This window comes from Tamandua tetradactyla, chromosome 6 (assembly GCF_023851605.1).
Source record: "Tamandua tetradactyla isolate mTamTet1 chromosome 6, mTamTet1.pri, whole genome shotgun sequence".
NCBI classification, from domain to species: domain Eukaryota; kingdom Metazoa; phylum Chordata; class Mammalia; order Pilosa; family Myrmecophagidae; genus Tamandua; species Tamandua tetradactyla.
In genome coordinates, this window is record NC_135332.1 from 94123349 (window position 1) to 94138392 (window position 15044).

The 15044-nt window shown below is 35.6% G+C and overlaps 2 long non-coding RNA genes across 2 annotated transcripts in view; one reads left to right on the plus strand and one right to left on the minus strand.

Moving 5' to 3' along the window:
- The window catches only part of LOC143686227 (uncharacterized), a 35191-nt gene that overhangs the window by 4584 nt on the left and 15563 nt on the right, over nucleotides 1-15044 (plus strand). The gene's annotated exons all lie outside the window — the stretch shown is intronic.
- On the minus strand, nucleotides 6268-7755 carry LOC143686224 (uncharacterized). The gene is made up of 3 exons (XR_013176974.1): nucleotides 7660-7755; nucleotides 7047-7149; nucleotides 6268-6392 (listed from the first exon to the last, which is right to left on the minus strand). It is a non-coding gene; the product is annotated as an uncharacterized LOC143686224 (long non-coding RNA).

Sequence of the window (15044 nt, forward strand, 5' to 3'; positions counted from 1 at the left end):
CATCATAGTATTTGGCACAAAGATAGATATATTGATCAATGGAATTGAATGGGGAATTCAGAAATAGAATCACAGATCTATAGTCAACTGATTTTTTTTTTTTTGTATGCTATATGGTGGAGTCACACTTCATTCTTTTCCCATGTGAGAATTCCTTTATTGCACCATTCGTTCAGTTTTTGCTTGTTTGGCTTTTTGTTTGTTTTTTTAAGGGGGAAGTGCATGGGCCAGGGAATTGAACACGGGACTCTTCCCAGTCTAATGCATGGTGGGGCATTGGTGCCCATGGTCTGTGTCCATGATGAAAGAAAGAAATATTCAGGTTGCTAATAGGACTGTTCCTTATAGGCATGTTGGTGTTATGTGTGTGTGTGTAAACGAGCACGTAAGCATGAATATATGCATGTGTCTGTGTGTGTTTGTATGGGCCTAGGCACACGTGTCATACTTATCTCTGTATTCACCTATATGTGCATACACATGTCCAAATGTGTTTGTGGGTATGCGTGTGTGCCTGTGTTTGCATTCACATGTGTGCAAGTGCTTAAGCAACATGGATACTATTTCTAAGCAAACTGCTCTATGATTATTCAATCTGATATATATTTAATGCCTTACTATTTAGCCTTAAATGAAGGTGGTAACCACTGAATCAGCATAGTTAGATCTTAGGGCTCTCAAATGCTTCCAAAGAAACACAGTAAATACAATTTACTTCAGTAATGGAAGTTGCATTAAATTCCATTTTGCATTGAATCAACTCTTAAAGAGGCAGTGATATAATCCACTGTAAGAACAAGGTAATGTATCTGGGATGATAAAGATTTACTAAGCATTTGGTCTGTTATACCACTGAAAGGTCATAGATTTTATTATTATATTAAGCATCTAATAAAACTATTGATCTATTTGGTTTATTAGGCAGGTCATAAGGCCCAAGCATTAAAGTAAACTAAAAGTTCTATCTCTTTCAAACAATAGGCATTGCTGGTATCTTTAACCGAGATGTAATGAGACTGCCTGACTTATAAATCGCTGGAACATTCCTTTAGTGTCATATTTACAGAAGTCCATAATCAAAGCTAATTAAAAAAAAATTAAGCACCCAAACAAGAGGCTAGCAATACTATGTAGGTTTTTAATCACATTAATTAAAATGCTCAGCACCTAACATGGGTCTTTCAGGGCTCTTATTAAATGATTTTCATTTCCTCATAAAAACCAGACATTAAATCTGAATATATTCATTATTACTTTAAAGCAACAATGGTGATTCTAATTTTTATCGTTATACATTTTTTATCTCTTTTGTGTCCACTGATATTATAATGCTATTTGCACCAGTTCGAAAGCATTATGCACTCCAGAAAAGCTGTTTTAATTTCGATGCAGTCTTGTGGGGGCAGGTGTTTCTTTTAACCCTAATTTAATACTGTAGGGCAGAAACTTTTTATTAGATTATTTCCACGGAGATATGGCACACCCAATTGTGGATGTGATCTTTTGACTAGATGGAGATGTGACTCCCACCCATGCTGGGTGGGTCTTTATTAGTTCACTGGAGTCCCTTCAAAGAGAAAACATTTTGGAGAGATTAGAGTTGACAGAGTGAGCAGATGTAGACTCTTGGAGAATAGTTGCTTCAGACAACAGTGCCACCGAAGTTTGGAGATGCTTGGAGACCAGCAGACGTTGCTGTGTGCCTTCTCATGAGTTGTTAAGCAGACAGAACCTGGAGAGAGCCAAGGGAAGCCAACAATGAAAGCCCGCCCCAGAGAAGCAAAGTGAGGAACCCCCACAGAAACAAAGGCTGAAAGCAATGGAGTCCAGGAGCAAGCACATGACTTCCCATCTGCCAGAGATGTTCTAGACCCACTAGCCTTTCTTGAGTAAAAGTAACCTCTTGTTGGTGCCTTAATTTGGACACTTACACTTTCTTAGAACTGTAAACTTGCACCATTAAATTCCCTTTTTAAAAGTTGTCCCATTTCTGGTATATTGCAATCCTGCAGCTTAGAAACTAAAATGCTATTCTTTAGGCAATACTTTATTTCTGTCAAAATAAGTTAGGCAATTTTCTATGAAATGCTCCTCTGACAGTTTCTTAGGTTTCTTAAGATGTTATTTTATTATTATTATCATTATCATTTGCTGTACTCGGAAGAAAAATAGCACAAATTTCTGATTCCCAGCCACTCTGAAGATTGTCATTTAAACTAAGCCATCATCATGCAGAACTTGTACATTGAACAAGGCTACAGTGAACAGTCAGTGGTGGCATGATTTTACAGAATGTGAACTGGAGTTTTATTATAGGAAGTTTAAAGGTCATGGCCCAGTTCTTTCGCTATGAGTGCAATACTCTGCATTGGGTCCTCCAGTGCCTGGTGCACTCTTGGCTGTAAGTCAGTAAGTCTCAGTAATGGATTAACTCTTTCAGGCTTCTTGGGGGCTATTTAATAATTAATACATTCATTTTACAGTGCTGTATATTTTACTATGTGACACTACATTCTTAATACTTTCTCTTTGAAGGATGGCATGCCATTAAAAATGACATAACTACATCTATAGAATCATTGCAGACTAAATACAAGGCATGGTATCTCAATAACTTCTGGTTTGCCGAACAGTCTACCTTAGCATTTCATGATCTGTAAAACAACTGCTATGTTTCCCTTTTTCAGTAAAGGGATCCCAGAGATTTGACATGGATGAATATTTGAACATAATTTATTTATTTTTAATTTTTATTAATTTTTATTTTTACTGTATATATGTCAAATATTTGAACATAAACAGAAAACTTACATTTTTTTATTATACGTATATACATAACATACATAATACACCTTAAACACATACATACACGCATATGGATGCACTCATTTTGTGTTTAAAAGTTAGAAGCAATTTTTGCAAAATACGATCTTATGGAAGTTTGCATCTTATTAGGATGTTTCTCCTTCTAATTAGAAAAAAACACAACTACTTTAAAAACATGCAAATTTTTAAAATAGTATAGTATTAGAACCACATAGCTTGCCAGTAGTGTGTCCAAATTTGCTAACCTTTTTGTGTCATAGATCTTCATATGAATATAAAATAAATCTATATACAGAGTTGTAAAGATCAAATAAAATATGTGTGAAGTGCTAACAAAAATATGGTTATGTGGAAGAATTCCACAAAGAAAGGACTTAAATTTGTTATATGGGTGCTGTATATTCTGAATCTCTACTACCTTCCATCCCAGCAGGGAGGCTATTCTGCCAGCACATGTGATGTATTGGTTGCAATCCTTTATTCTCAACAGTCTGTCGGTGTCATTTCAGTCTTTTAGCTCCAAACCCTGCAGAAGAGAACACTGGTACCAGTCTAATTGTTTTCTTTCATAGCATGCTCTTTCTAAGAGTACCTGTAGAATGTTATCTTTATCTTTGAAATGTAGAAATCACTAATTTATGTCATGGTTATCTTCTCTCCTAATCATTATACCCTAGAACTTGTTGAACTCTTTGAATCTCTTTGTAGGATATAATTGCAGGTTAAGTTCATTTTACTAGGCATATATCTCAGTAGTTTTATTCTGAAGTTTCTGTTTTCATGGTTCCATCAGTGACTTTATTATAGTACCGTACAGTCAGTAATTCAATAGTGCAGTTTACTGTACTAAACTGTGTACTGTACTAAACTCAATTAGTTTAATGTACTAAACAGTTTACTGTACTAAACAGTTTACTGTACTAAACAGTGTACTGTACTAAACTCAATTGGTACAGTTTAATGGTGCAGAAAGTATCATCCACAATTTGCAGAACTCTAGGATTTAGGTTGTTTCAAAACAATTTTTATACTGTTTGGTTGGAATTACAAAGCATTAAGTTTTGTGCTTTCATCACAGAAAGCATTTACTATTGCTTTTAAAAATCTACACTGAACCCTCCCCTGCCAATTTCACTTTCTAAATTAACTTTCTACAGATACCACTACATTATTCAACTGTGAGAAAGTTCAACTGTGTAAAAATTGGTTACACAATTGCTCAAGAATGTCAGAGGAGAATGGAGGTCTGAGTTACCAACAATGTACAATTGAAAAAGAACCAATCAATGCTTCTGGGAAATTTTTTATAATAGTCTGATAAATAGTGAAATGAAAACTCTAAAAATAATCTACCATTCTAGAATTATTCTGAAAATTCCATGCTTGTGTTTTGGCTCAGTTTTTCCATTTGAAAATAGAAGTAGTGGCAATACTATGCCATGAGGTGAGATAGCCTGAAGGAATGAAATTTTATGAACTTTACATGTCACAGCTATTCTTCATCATCCCTCTTGATAAACCCAATTCTCCAACCACCATTGCTAAACCAGGAAAACAATTCCTGTCTCTTTGAAAAATCATATTTCAACAACTATTCTCAGAATTGGCTGAACTTTAGATGTCCCCTCTTACTAAAGTTCTGTAAAGGTTACACATTTCTTTCCAAAGGTAGAAGATCTCTTTGGAGTGTGCTAGAGTTGAAGCATGGTCAATGGAGACCTGAATGATTGTCTTTCAAAGATTTGTGCCATGACTCACAGTAGACTTTGGCCATTGGTCCTCAGCAGCATTTCCTCAGACAGTGGCTGATGCTGCAGACTCTTAAATTTCCAGTGAGTTGTCAGCTAAACCATGTTCCTTAGATATTCCCTGCTCCCTCCCTTGAGTGCCACGTAATTCTTTATTTTCCACTTAATTGTCTTTGGAAAATAATCTTTCACTTGATTTGATTCCCTAGCTATGTCTCTGACCAGAGAAGTGGATTTGTAGTGCTGAGATTTTCAAAGTCTAATTATTTTTATCTTAAGTGTTCTCGACATTTGAATAAATGCAATTGTAACAGTATAAACCAACTTCCAGATGATTGTCTGGCTTCTCAAATGTGTAAATATAATGGTGTCAATAGTACCAGATATTTGAAGTTTTGGCAATATTTATTTAATCAAAATCCATTTAATAACTGTAGAGTAACATGCGGTAGTAAGAAATATTACAGAGAGATGTAGCCCACTCTTTATTCAGTTTCTCCCAAAAGTAACATCTTATAAAAGTATAGTACAATATCAGAACTGGATATTGATGACACATACAACACATACAGCTTAATCTGGTTTCCCCAGTTTAACTTGTACTCATTTGTATGCTCTTGTGTATGTATTTCTATAAAATGCTATTACATCTGAGTATTTATTTATCCTAGAAAATAGTCAAGATAAAGAACAGTTCTATCACAATTATCCTTTAATAACCATATCAACCTCCCACAACATAAACTTCCCCTGGTAACCACTAATCAGATTTCAACTTCTAAAGCATTGCCTTTTTAAAAGTGTTATATAAGTGGAACTACTCAGTATGCATCACAGTATGCAACTGTTCAGCATATATCCCTGAAGATTCATCCAAGTTATTCTGTGTTCCATTTTATCGCTGAGCAGTAACTCATGGAATGAATGTACCACTGTTTAAAACCTCACCTGTTGAGGACGCCTAGGTTGTTTTCACTTTTTTCATGACAATAGAACTGCTATAAAAGTCACGTGCATGGATACATGCCCAAGAATGCAATTATTGAGTCATATGGTAATTGCACATCTAATTTTTTAATGAAAAAAATTGTTTTCCAGTGGCGCTTTGCAAATTGACATTGCCAACAGCAATGTATGAGTGGCCCAGTTTCTCCATAACACTGCCAGCCATTTGGAGTCGTAACTACTCTTTTTTTAATTGCAGTCATTCTGATAGTGTAGTGGTTTCTCATTGTGGTTTTAATTTGCTTTTCCCTGATGGCTAATGATATTGAACATCTCTTATGTGCTCATTTTCCATCTATAGATCTTTTCCAGTGGATATTGAATTTTGCCAATTTCTAAATCTAAGTGTTTTTTTCCTACTGTTGAGATTTTAATGTATTTTTATTGAGGTATCATCACATACTATACAATCCATCCAAAGTATTCACATTATTTTCACCGAGTTATGTATTCATCACTGTGATCATTCTTAGAACATTTGTGTTACTCCAGCAAAAGAAATAAATTTAAAATACCCATGTATCCCATACCCCTTACTGCTCTCCTTTAATGAGCACTAATATTATAATCTACCCAATTTTAAGACTTACGATGGAGGTAGTTTAATTAAGACATTGTGGTATTGACAAATATATGTATATATCTATAATTAATAGAACAGAACAAAATATCCATGTGGATTCATACATACACGGGCAACCTACCTATTTTTTTTTGTAATATAATTATACAATCATTATCAAAGATTGGGGTTTTTGGATTACAATTCAATAACTTCACATATTTCCTTCTGGCTATTTTAAAACACCGACCCTGAAAAGGAAGATCAAAATATAGATAGTAGTCACAGCCATTCGTTAAATCATAATTTCTCATAATTATAATTTCTCCTTCCTCTTGTTGGATGTTTCTCTCACTCTCCAGGAATATATGGGCAATGACCATTTAACTTCTTTGTTTTGGAAAGGGGTGTTGACCTTCTGGGGTAGAGGAAAGACCTGGTTGTATTTGAAGAGACTGGCGCCTCTGGTTTCAGGACTTATTTGTCCTCAGCTCACTCTGAAGGCCTTAAGTTTCTCAGAAAATAAACTTACTAAGAAAATGTTTTATAGAGGCTTAGAGTATAGGACACTCCCCAGGGTTTTCAGCAATACTGTTGGTTGGGGCTTGGCAGACTGTGGTAGCTTGAAATATCTGGCTAAAGTTTGCATAAGGGTAATCCCCATAATGACCTCTTGACTCTATTTGACTCTGTTAGACACTAGAACTTTATTCCATTTCTTTTTCCCCTTTTGGTCAAGAAGGCATTCTTAATCCTACGATGTCAGGCTTATCCCTGGGAGTTATGTACCACACAGTAGGGAGGGTAGTAAGTTTATTTGCAGAGTTGGATGAGAGATAGAGGCCACATCTAACAAAACAGGTTTTCTGAGGGTGAATCTTAGGCATAATTATAAGTAGGCTTACCTTCCCCTTTGAAGGAATACGTTGCATAAGGGCCCAAGATCAAGGGCTTGATCTATTAAATTGACATCTTTAATGCTGAGAGTATCAGGGAAGATGTAATTGTCTACAAAGAAAATTCCAAAGTATTGATAAAAAAAACAAAAAGACAAAACTAAGAAAGTAAAGAAAGCTTTCAGGAAATAGGTTAATACATAGAAGTTAATTCCTTTTCTGTATACTACCAATGAAAAATTGATATTTGAAACATAAAGAATACATTTACAATAACACATCCCCAAAATAAATACTTATGTATAAACCTCAGAAAATATATGCATAGCATATATGCAAAGAAATTGTAAAACTGAAGAAAGAAGTCAAACATGATCTTAATAAATGGAGAGATAATCTGTTTTCAGGAATTGGAAGACTCAAAATTGATAACATGTCAATTTTTTCAACTTAACCTATAGACCAAATGTACTACTGATCAAAATCCCAGAAAGTTATTTTGTAGATATTGACAAACTACTACAAGTTTATATGGAAAGTCAAAGAACCCACAATAACTTACACAATATTTAAGAAAAATTACAAATTTGGAAGACTCAAATTACCCAATCTCAAGACTTACTATAAAGCTGTAGCACTCAAGAGAACATGCCACTTGGTAATAACAGAAGCACAGATGAATGAAACAGAATAGAGTCCAAGAGTTAAACCCACACATACATGGTCAGCCAATCTATTGAAAAGAAAGAAATACAATACAATGGAGAAGGTATTGTTTTTCAACAAGACATTCTTGAACTAATCATCTGTCATGGTTAGGGACAGGTGTCAACTTGGCCAAGTTGTGGTACCTGTTCATCTGATTGGGCAAGCGCTGGCCTGTCTGTTGCAATGAGGACATTTCATAGGATTAGGTCATGATCACGGCAGCTACATCCACAGCTGATTCCATTTGTAATCAGCCAAAGGGGAGTGTCTTCTGCAATTAGTGATGCTAAATCCAATCATGGGAAGCCTTTTAAGGAGGACTCAGAGGAGACAGGCTGCATTCCTGCTTTGGCTGGTGAGCCTCTCCTGTGGAGTTCGTCCAGGCCATCCATTGGAGTCATCGGCTTCGCAGCCTGCCCTGTGGATTTTGGACTCTGCGTTCCTATGGTCACATGAGACACTTTCATAAATTTTATATTTGCAAGTGTTCCCTGTTGGTTCTGTTTCTCTAGAGAACCCTAACTAATGCATCTTGGTACCGGGAGTGGTTCTTAAGGAACAGAATCTTAAAAATGGGTTTTTATGAATGGTTTTCTACTCTGACTGGGCTCAGAGACACTAAGGACTCTGATTCCCGTAATCAGAATGACACTCCCAATCCATGGACTGAGTTGGCAAAGGAGATAGTCAAAATATCATCATTCGATTCTCCTAATGCTTCGCTTGTATGAAGCCAGACTCTGGGGGATAATGTTTTTGACACCTTTACAGAGTTTTGTAGGAATAAGAGTTATAGAGATGTTGGTTGGTTGTTGTTAGATACACTGTCTACATTAAAGGGTGAAAGGGATGGGCTTAAGGCTTCAAACAAGAAGCTTAAGTGCCGTCTGAAAGATGTAGAGGTTTCTATGAGTATCCTGAAGGAAAATTGTATTTCCTGTAGCCGTAGACTTGAGATCTCTGAAAATCAGACTCAGAATCTTATTGTTAGAGTAGCAACTTTACAACGTAAACTGAAATCTCAGTCTTGCATGGTGTCTGCCGTTAAAGTGAGGGCATTGATTGGAAAGGAGTGGGACCCTGAAAAATGGGATGGTGACATATGGATTGATAATGATGTTGGGGGTGAGGTTGAAACCCTAGACCATGCTGAGCCTTCTTTAGATAACCCTGTAATAGTCTGCCCTGAGGACACAGCCGCCCCACCTCCAGCCTGCCTTGAGGAATTGGCCACCCAACCTCCTCCTGAAGGGATTAGCCCTAGAGTTATTAATCCTGTTTCACCAGATGAAACTGCAAATGAAAGCCCTGAAGCAAATGGCTTGGAAGATATTTCTAATTCTTTTCATGACCCACCCCCACCATCCCTCATTTCTTCTAGACCTATTTTCCTGATGACCATGATGTTGCACATCATTTCACATGCCTACTGACCATTTGTTATTCCTCTTGTAGAAAAGTTTATTCAAGTCCTTTGCCCATTTTTCAATTGTGCTTTCTTTTTGGTGTTGAGTTATAACAGTTCCTTGTAAATTTTGGATATTAAACCTTTATCAAGTATATGATTAGCAATTATTGTCTCCTGTTTTATAGGTTGTCTGCTCACTTTATTGACAGTTACTTTTGACATACAAAAGTTTTCAATGATGAAAAGTCTTTTAATTTAATTTTTGTTGCATGGCTCATAGTATGGCATCATATCTAAGAAATCACTACCAATTCTAAGATTTTGAAGGTCCACCACCATGTATTCCTCAAGGAGTTTTATACTTTTAATACTTATATTTATACAAGTGCTCAATCCATTCTGAGTTAACTTTTTTATATGGTATGAGTTTGGGGTCCACCTTCAACCAGTTTTATCAGCAATATTTGTTGAAGAGACTATTCTTTCCCCCAAATGGTGTGTTGTATAGCCTTGTAAAAATCAGTTGACCATAGATATATGGGTTTATTTTGCACTTTTTTTTCTATTCCATTAGTCTATATCTCTAGCTTTATGCCAGTACCACACGGATTACTGTGGCTTTGTAGAAAGTTTTAAATTCAAGAAGTATGTTACCTCTAACTTTGTTCTTTGGCATTGTGATTTGGCCATTTTGGGTATCTTTCAATCCTATACGAATTTTTTTTGTTTGTTTGCATGAGCAGGTTCTGGGAATTGAACCAGGGTCTCCAGCATGGCAGGCCAGAATTCTGCCACTGAGCCACCGTTGCCTGCCCCCCATGGTGCTAGGATTTTGATAGTTATCGCAGTGAATCTGTAGATCACATTAGGTAGCACTGAAGTCTAAGTAATAATATGTCTTCCTATTCACAATCACAGATGTCTTAACACTTACTTAGCTATACTATTTTTCTCTCTACAGTGTTTTGTAGTTTTCATTGTACAACTTCTTCACCTTCTTCATTAAATATATTCCTATATATTTGATGTCTTTAGAAGCTATTGTGAATGGATTTTTTTTAAGTTTCTATTTTGGAATTTTCTTTTCTGGTATACAGATACATAACTGATTTTTGAAAGTTAACATTGCAACTCTAAACTTTGGAGAATTTCTTTATTATTTCTAGAAGTTTTCTTGTGGAATATTTTGTATTTTCCACATAAAGGACCACATCATTTGCAAATAAGGATATTGTTACTCTTTCCTATCCAAATTGGTGGCATTTTATTTCTTCATCTTGTCTAATTGCTCTGGCAAATTCTTCCGGTAAAATGTTGAATACACTGGGGAAATCAGACACCTTTTCCTTGTTCTGAATTTAAGAGTAAGAATTTCAGTATTTTACCATTGAGTATTGTTAGCTATGGATTTTTCATATATGCCATTTTTCATGTTGATGAAGTTACCCACACAGTTACCTGGACTAGAGATCTTTATTTCTTCATATGTCTCCAAGATTCTGTTTATTGTATTTCATTTTACAACCTAAAGAACTCCCTTTAGCATTTTTTTGTAGGAAAGATGATATGGTGGTGAATTCCCTCAGCTCTTGTTTATTTATGAATGTCTTCAATTCTTCCTCATTCTTGAAGGAGACTTTTCCCAGATACAGATTCTTGGCTGATATGCTTTTAGTTTCCCAGATGCTAAAACAAATATGATACAATGAGTTTGCTTAAACGATGGGAATTTATTGACCCTCGGTTTTAAGATAGGGAACTTTTCCTCTGCCTTTAAAGGACTTCAGTCGTCTATATTAATGTCACATTAATTTAAATTAGCTGAGGTAACATTTGTTCATAGATCTTATTTGCAATGTGTCCACATTCATTAGAATGACACCCCCGAGACCAAGAATATTTCCAAATTGGGTACACAGTGCAATCCACCACAGCTGGCATTTTTTTTTTATTTCAATATTTTAAATATGTTGTACCACTACTTTCTTGCTTCCATGATTCCTGGTAAGAAATTAGCATTTATTCTTACTAAGGGTCTATTGTATATAACAAATCACTTTTCTCTTGCAGCTTTAAGAACGCTCTCTTTAACTTTTTGGGATTTAATATTTTGATTATATGTCTTAAAATAGATCTATTTGGGTTTATCATGTTTGCAGTTTACTTAGGCTTCTTAGATAGTCACATATAGCCATGTCTTTTGTCGGTTCGGAGAATTTCTCAGTCATTTTTTTCTTCAAATATTCTTTCAAAAGTTTCCTTTCTCTTTCTCTTCTCTTTCAAGGATGTTTATAATGCACACGTGTTGCATTCCATGTTGTTCCACAGTCTCCTTGGGCTCTGCCCATTTTTTGTTCTTTTTTTTTTTTTTCCTATCTGCTCTTTAGACCTAATGATGTCAATTTTCACTCTTCTAGTTTGCTGATTCTTTCTTCTGCCTGTTCAGGTCTTGTGTTGGATGACTCTCACATACATTTAATCTCCAATATTGGGGTTTTTCATCCTCAAAATTTCATTTGAACCCATTTTAAAATTTCTAATCCCTCCTTTTGCTAATTCATCATTCTTTCCTAATTTCCTTTAGTTCTACATCTACATTTTTCCTTTAGGTCACTGAAAATATTTAGTGAGTTGACTTTACATGCTCTCTGGGTCACACGGTCTCTATTGCATCTGCTCAATGCTGCTGATAAAGCATGAAAAGCTCCGAGCAATAGTCACAATGATAAAAGACAAACATCTGAATGTGGCTGCATGTGAAACTTTATTTAAAGAAAGCAGGTGGTGGGCTGAAGTTGGTCTGTCACCTGTAGTTGACCAACCCTGGATAAAAATGATTGCGTTTCGTTGTTGTTGTTGCTTTTATCTTTTCTGCTGGTAGGTGAATTTCATTGAAAGCTTTTCAAATGTTAAACTGATCTTGTATTCCTGACACAGATTCCATTTGGTCATGATATAATATTAATTTACTACTGCCAGATTTGGCGTAACACTAGGCAACGTATTTCTGTACCACCAATGGAGGCTTCCTGCTCTTCTATGTTCCTTTCCTTCATAGTAACAACACTTATTTCCAACAATTTTGGCATATTTACTAAGTTTCTCAAAACTGCAATGTATGCAAAACAGTTTTTGTTTGCTGAACTTATTCAACTACCAAGAATTAAATTCTGTACCTCAGAATTTAATAAATTGAAGTCACTGAATAATGTTGTGTATACGATAGAGTCATGGCAAATGACCTAGAAATTGTGATTCCAGTTTGATAAATAATCGCTGAATCTGTTTCACTTCTTGAATGAGTTAGGAAATGGTGATAAAAAAGCATGTACTGGTTTTGTATTTTATTTTCATTGTGTCTCAATTTCTATCGATTATTATTCTACTAAACGATATTTTCCAATCTATACCAACAAAAATCGGTATTCTTATTTTCCTTAGGGAAACAACTTTATAATTTCAAATGCTCTTTAAACACATACACACACAACAAAATATTTAGGTAACCTGAAATCTGATTTGTTAATCTTGTCAAAAATACCCATCTCATTGCTGCAATCAAATTTCTATAAAATTATTCTTTGATAGGATAATTTATCTAAACTTTAATCATTATAAAAACATAATTGCATAAAGAGTAAAATATAGTTTAGTTTTCATAGCTTTTCCTAATATACTTCTTAAAAATGTAACAAGGAGATGTAGTTTTCACCAGTGAGCTTGCCTTATCAAAAATTCATCTTTATAGGTGTTGACATATGTACTGAATTTGATATACCTTTTAGTTTCAATTTGGTTGGGGAACCAATATTGACATTGAAACTTACTAATTTTAAAAATTACATCTGAGATTTTTAAAAAGATGTATAGCTTTGGCAGTTATTCTTTTTTGACATCTGTCCTTGATTTTTCAAAGAATTTTCAGTTAAGTAATCCAATAGTCAGTGGATGGCATCTCTTTAAAAATAATTTTTCTTGACACAATGCAAAGAAAAACACAAGACTTGTTTTCTGTGCACATAAATTTACTATACATGGGGGTTTCACATTGCCTCAGTGTGTATTTTTCAGTGATAATAACTTACCTCTTTGAACTGCATAATTAATATTTTGGGGGGGTTGTAGAAATATTTTCAGTCAACAAAGTCATGCTCTCTGTTCCAGTATTATACTAAAAGTTTCTGACTTTAAAAGGCTTGGATTTCAGTGGCACAAAATCTATTGTAATTTTCTCTACAGATATTTATACAGCATCCACAATCCATTCTTGTGCTGAATACATATCAATGTTATGGGTTCTGGCAATAGATCAAAGACCATGTCAATCTCAAACATATAGTCTTATAAAAGTATACATTTAATCTATTTTATGATGCCGATTTCACAGACTAGCATCTCTGTGTTTCAGATATCTTCCAGTGTGCCTGATGATCACTTCTGACCAAGAAACAATCATGAACTACTTGGCATTACATACCGTGTTAGTTTGCAAGCTGCCAGAATGTGATATACTAGAACTGGAATGGCTTTTAAAAAGGGGAATCTAATAAATTACAAGTGTATAGTTCTAAGGAAGTGAAAGTGTCTAAAAATATTCAACAAAAGGTTACTTTCACTTAAGAAAGGCCAATGGGTCAGGAACACCTCTGATAGCTGGGTAGTCTCGTGGCTGGCATATGCTGGTCCCTTGCTCCTGGGCTCCATTGCTTTCAGCCTCTGTTCCTGTGGGGTTCCTGTCTTTACTTCTCCAGGGCTAGCTTTCATTCTTGGCTTCCCTTGGCTTTCTCCAGGTTCTGGCTTGTTTAACATCTCATGGCAATGCCTACTGGGCTCCGAGCATCTCCAAATATCTGTCTCTTTTTTCCACATGTCCACATCCGTGTGAGCACTACTGTGTAGTCTCTGTTGACTCTGAGGGTTCTGCAGTTTCTTGCTTCCTCCAAAATGCCTCCTCTTTTAAAGGATAACAGTAAACTAATCAAGACCCGACCCACCTGGAATAGGTAGAGTCACCTTTCCTCCTAATGAAAGATCAAACCCACAACTGGGTGAGCTACATCCCCGTGGAGATAATCTAATCAAAAGCTTCTACCTATTTCTTTCTTCAGTGCTCTTGCTTTAGGTTTAAGGTCCATAAAACCGCCTCCAATTGTAAGTTTCATAAGATATCTCCCTATATTTTCCTCTAACTGTTTTATGGTCTTAGACCTAATGTTTAGATCTTTGATCCATTTTGAGTTAACTTTTGTATAGGGTGTGAGATACGGGTCCTCTTTCATTCTTTTGCATATGGACATCCAGTTCTACACAATGGGAGACAATATTTGGAAACGACATATCAGATAAAGGTCTAGTATCCAGAATTTATAAAGAGATTGTTCAACTCAACAACAAAAAGGCAGCCAATCCAATTACAAAATGGGAAAAAGACTTGAACAGACACCTCTCAGAAGAGGAAATACAAATGGCCAAAAGGCACATGAAGAGATGCTCAATGTCCCTGGCCATTAGAGAAATGCAAATTAAAACCACAATGAGATATCATCTCACACCCACCAGAATGGCCATTATCAACAAAACAGAAAATGACAAGTGCTGGAGAGGATGCGGAGAAAGAGGCACACTTATCCACTGTTGGTGGGAATGTCAAATGATGCAACCACTGTGGAAGGCAGTTTGGCAGTTCCTCAAAAAGCTGAATATAGAATTGCCATACGACCCAGCAATACCACTGCTGGGTATCTACTCAAAGGACTTAAGGGCAAAGACACAAACGGACATTTGCACACCAATGTTTATAGCAGCGTTATTTACAATTGCAAAGAGATGGAAACAGCCAAAATGTCCATCAACAGACGAGTGGCTAAACAAACTGTGGTATATACATACGA